The 6000-nt window shown below is 30.5% G+C and overlaps 1 protein-coding gene across 4 annotated transcripts in view; it reads right to left on the bottom strand.

The window, feature by feature from the left end:
- Positions 1–1640: 1640 nt before the first annotated feature.
- The window catches only part of LOC100162039 (innexin shaking-B), a 48679-nt gene continuing 44319 nt past the window's right edge, over positions 1641–6000 (bottom strand). For all 4 annotated transcript variants that reach the window (XM_008190483.3, XM_016808908.2, XM_016808907.2 and 1 more), the window contains exon 6: positions 1641–2148. The gene's annotated coding sequence lies outside the window, so the exon portion shown is untranslated. The remainder of the gene's footprint in view (positions 2149–6000) is intronic.

Below are 6000 nucleotides of genomic sequence, written 5' to 3'. Positions count from 1 at the left end.
TGTGCTCTTATCGTCTTTAAACGTTTAGCAGTGTACCTGTAAGTTGATTAAATATTGTTAAAATGTAAACGCAAATAATCTCCATGTCTCGGTTTCGGGTGACTAAATGATTTAGAAATAACGAAAACAAAATCATAGTTTGAAAACTTCAATGAGGAAAAAATTATCGGCTGAGACACACTCAGAGTCGAGATTTGAGACAAGTGACAACCAACTCTTCGTATAGTATACAAAATACAAACACGTATTATGATAATTTATAAATGATAATAATATACTTTGCTGTTTTATAGGTATTATTCTAATCGTTGCAAAACGCGTTTGCGTCGTCTTCGGCTACCGCGACACCGTTTAATAACATATGTGCCTATTATCAATGCCATTATAATAATACAAGCGACGAAAAAATAATAATAATATTACGGTTATTAACAATCACGATTTATTGTGCGCAGGCGAAACTCGACGCTACATTGTCACGATTTATTGTCCGCGTCCCATTATATTTACACGCGCGTTACACATATTATTATAATATTATGGTATGCAACGGTCGCCACCTGTAATTACTATTATCGTCGTTTAAATTTGCATATGTAAACACACATATTTACAATAATATGCTGTCAATATTAGACTTATAATTACATATTATTACATGTAGGTATCCGGGAGACGCTGTAGGGACTGCAGGAATTTTCACGATTTTGTAACACCGTGTTTTGGTTTGTCGAGATAAAAAAATTAAGGTTAAGTACCTACCTGTATCTGTTTTAAAAATACAAAACCTGGGCTTTCATTGATCGGTATTTTACAATGGTTAACCATAATATGGTATTACCAACATTACAATTTTAACAATTACAAAAAAAATACTCTTGCATTTTGACTACATATTACTACAATATTACGTCCTTTTCTAAAATCTAAACATAATTTACACATATATTTTGGTCACAAAGTAAGATTATACAATATATTCAACACATATATAATAATTTAAGACAAAAAAGAACTTGTCTAGTCTTCAAAATTAGTTCAGATATCGGTTTGAATTATGAAAAAATCAAAAAACATGAAGTTTTGATGACAATATGGCTTTTAAACATTTTCAATAACTGAGTCTATACTATCTGGTATTAAAACATTACTGCAGTATTTTGAAAATTATAGAACCGGAACTCTTATTTACTTTTGAAGAACTCACAAACTATGTTTTTAGTAGATGTTTTCTGAGTTTTATAGATTCTAATGTTCTATAGGTTTTGTAGAGCGTTTTTGAACTGCATGAATAATCATATATTTAAAATGGTATAAAATTAATGACAATCTGAATCTAAACAACTTATAATAAAATACAAACAGATAAAGACATAAATATATACATTTTACTTTTATGACCAAAATAAATGTATAAATTAAGTTTTTATTTTAAAATAACACATTATATAGGTAAGTATTGAAGTATTTCAATTTTACAGTCAGAAAGTATTTATTTTTTCTAAGTCTTAAAAAATTTAAGTTAGAAATTCCGGTAATAACTAAAACCGAAAATCTGCACATGTAAGTTTGATCACAAATAGTACATTTTTATGAATTAAAAAAATTTTTCTTAAATACAACCAAAATGAACACCAATATAGTTGAGTATAATATATTTTTCATATAATATTTTTAGACATTTTAAATGAATATTTGCTATTGTCTTAATTTAGAATAGTATTTTTGTTTTATAATATGACAAAACATCAGTAGGTAGGTACAATATTTACTCATACTTGGCGTGATACGTCTATAATAACCATATCGGCATAATATTAATAATTAGGTACAATTACATAATAATATAATAAGCTATGAGCCATTTTGGGAGATTTATCAATAAAAACTCTAAAACCAAAAATTACAAATATATATTTTTTTAACAATTCGTTTAGGCGACAATTCACGAGTTTGTAGTGCGCGCATTCGTTTGTTCCAATGTCCGACGACCTTTGTTTTCCGAGACAACTGGTAAAATGGCAGCTGCACCGTTCTACATATTATTATTATCTTCTCCACAACCGTTGTAGACAAGATCCGTTTACAGTCGTCGAATAATATATTGTAATATAGTCTCGTGCAAGTCGGTCGTCGTTTACCCTGTAACTATAGAACATAATAATAATATAAAAATATAAATAATAACAACAACACAACGTTACAATAGTTTCATAAATATATTATAATAATATGTTGTATTCAAAGACATCCGACAAATCCAAAGATTACAAGCTGCAGTGTTGTTATTATTATAATTTTTGTGATTTGTGAATCGTCTGATTTATTATAATATCATCTTCTCTATCTTTTATTATCACCCCGCGGGTTGTCCGTATATACAATATAATATAATAATATAACCCTGCACATTGTACGTCATAAACCTATATATATACGACGTGCGTTTATACGCGTTATAATCGGGTTTTTATACCGCGGAAAGCAATAAAAAATCTTTAAAAACCTTCTTTCCTTAGTTTTCAAACACGCGTTGCGTAATCCAAATACATCTTTTTGGTTTTTTTTCTTTTTAATGTCGTCGTAAACCGTCGCACTCGATCCGATGAAACACGCGAAGACTGCGGCTGCCGATCCACATATTATATAGTTTTATAATAGTACAATATATTATAATATACCGAATACCCACAATACCATACCTGTGTTAGTAGGTATATATTAAACATCGCGGTTGAGCAACGTCCGCTTTTACTTTTTTCGAAGGTCGCCTTATACTGCATATTATAATATCTAAATACCTCATCTATCCGTGATAGTCGTTCCCGGCCCCCTACGGTTCGTTTATTATTACATCGTATTAATAATAATATGTATTATAATAAAATGTGTGGTTTCGTTCCCGGGAGAGTTGTAAAATAAACAAAAATTAACTATACACACCATAATATATTATGACGTCGAAATGTTTTCTTCTCGCTCCTAGGACACGATTTTATACGTTCCCTGCATCTATATATTAAGTAATACACAATATTTATGTACACGGAATTATCATTTACACCGTCTTAACTTTCGACGTATACCGCGACCTATAGCCACCTATCTACTATGACAACATTTGACAAATGTCTTATACATATCATATTCAACGCTGTATGGTGCACCATACATCTCAACATTATAATATACGAGTAAAGAGTACCTATTTTAATATTCTAAATAAGACACCGGTGCAGTGGCCGCGTGGAGTCGAAATCGTTGCTAGGGCACTATAGATACTTGGTATGCTACGCCGCCATTTCGCGACTAATAATGTTATGTGAATATGAATTTTTCCCCCTTTACTTTATCATTGATAAATGAATCGCAAAATGGTGGCATAGCATATCCATTATATGTAGAGCCTTATCGTTGCTAAATCACAATTATATTTTTCTCGTACAAAAGTACACGCACGGTCGATTCGGCGTTTGATTACCTTAATTGATATACACGATTTGTGATGCAACATGTCTAGAGCCATGTGGCCGTTATTAGACGACTATAAAAACCAAACAATAAACATGCTGCACCATAATATTATAGTGGACCATTAAACACGTTCCTATACAGTGTCATCGGATTAAATATAGACGCGTGCACGCGGGGAAAGCAAAAAAATTCCTCGGCACCGCCGCCGCATCGGACGGATGACAGAATAAATTCGTAGTACGCGAAATTATGACATTATGTTATAATTATGACGTACAATATTATTATGATATTCGGTCTGCTTCGGCGATGCGATCGTCATCGTTGTTTCAGATTGTCTGTCAAGTTACGTATTATTATGTATAATATTATAAACAATTGTGCGGGAGGACAACTGTTGAAGAATAGCAATAACGCACGAGCACGGCGTGAAATGATGAGGTCAATATTATACTCATAAATAAATAAGCGCTGATCCCAGCAAGAACAGCAGCAATAAAACGAATAAAGTTAAAAACGTATGGAATTTACTATTTTTGTTATTATGTTTTTTTATAAATATAATTCTTAGCGCGTACCAAGTCCAGTCCTGTAAAGTATTTAAGTAAAAGTATTTGAGTAAAAGTATTCAAATACTTTTTTAAGTATATTGAATAACATTTTAAATACTTTCGGCATGAAGTATTTTGAATGGTATTTTAAATACTTTTTGGTATTGAATACTTTGGTTTTTTATATCGAACATTTTATTTTTATTCGAAATAATTGGTTGGAAAAATATTATTGTCTACGAAAATAATAGAATAATAGTTTTATTTAATATTCTGTATTTATGTGTTAGCCGAAGCCCAAAGGTTTGTGAAAACCAGATTTCTAAAAAAATATTGTATATTGAATAACAAAATTCCCTTTAAAACTATTAGATAACTAATAGATTACCTACTACCTATGTGTTTATATTACGATAGTTAGAAACCCACTTTAAAAACCAAAAGTATTTGAGTAGTATTTGAAATACTTTACAATTAAAGTATTTGAGTAGTATCTTAAATACTTAAAAAAAAATGTATTTGAGTATTTACTCAAGTACTTTTTAAAAGTATTCTTTACAGGACTGACCAAGTCGAATATTAACCATTCTTAATATTGAAAAGCCTCCATAGATTTTATATTTACTCTACTTCACCAGACTCACCACATGATATAGTTTCCTCAGACCTTAAAAACAAATTCCAAAATGTATACGACGATAATTTGATAATTAATTATAATGTATATACCTAAGAGAAGACGTTATTATAGATAAGTCAAAAAAGTGGCGTTGCGTTGAATAGGTTTTCGTTCTTTTTATTTGTATTATTATTATTTTAAGTTTTCCTAAAATAAAAAAAACGGTATTCGCGAACCATAGCAGATATCTCCTGTGATGGATCCATTGTAATATCGTATAATATCTACACGTTTGTCACATTTCTATACGCATCGACTGTTATATTCAGCAAAAACAACAATATAATAATGTTTAAAAAGAATAATGAAGCCTAAACTAGGAAATGAAATATTAAAACCGCGGCAAATTTGTTTGAAAAAAAATCTGACAACAATACGTATTATAAAATATATAATAAATATAATAATATGGTATACCCCATACGATGATCGGATGATATAGTATTATTTTAGAACAATATTCTAGAGACTGAATTTGCATATTATATTATTATATACGTCAACGAGGACAAACTGTGAATAAGCGACGACGGCAGTTGGTGCCGAAAATAATAATTTTAAAAAAATTATCCGGCAGGTTAGTATTATAAGTGTGGGGTGGCAAAATCACCATTATCCAAACTACTGATAAGTATATAAAAGTTATTAACACTCTAGTCGGACATGTAGGGTACTTACCCTTACTGCAGTGGTTCTTATACGATATACATGATTAACGTCGGGGTGTGTACCCATCGAACGTATTAAAATATAAGCTGAAAGAAGCCGCAACATAATAATATAAAATATGTACAAGCCATAATAAGGTACATCGAGGCATCGAGCCGGCAATGTTAATACGAATCGTTAAAAAAAAAATATTATGGTCTGGTGGTGAAACAGCCACATAACGGACAACGTCGTCGAAGCGAACTTTGTTTTAGGAGATCGCCTTATTCGTTCTATAGTCTCCCTGTCGCTTCCGAGAAAACGGTGATAAATTGGCGGTCAAATTTTGGACGATAATCAAATTCTATTTTATATTTATAAACATAAAATTTCACTTTATTTTAGCCAAAATCTATATAGTCCAATTCTTTAGGAAAATATTATACAAATTATCATTTATTCGAAGATAATCAGAATAAACGTCGTATAAACGGGGTCATTTTCTAAGCATGGTCAGTACTCACCCCATTTTTTCCTTTATTAGTACATTTATTCAAATGTTGACTTTTATAATTTTTAAGTATGCCTAAAAATAATATTTTCAAATTTCTGATATTTTTCTATACTTTTCTTTACTAAAGGAGTGTC

This window comes from Acyrthosiphon pisum, chromosome A2, assembly GCF_005508785.2.
Source record: "Acyrthosiphon pisum isolate AL4f chromosome A2, pea_aphid_22Mar2018_4r6ur, whole genome shotgun sequence".
NCBI classification, from domain to species: domain Eukaryota; kingdom Metazoa; phylum Arthropoda; class Insecta; order Hemiptera; family Aphididae; genus Acyrthosiphon; species Acyrthosiphon pisum.
The sequence above is the reverse complement of the archived record's forward strand: the minus strand, read 5'-3'. Positions and strand labels throughout refer to the sequence as shown.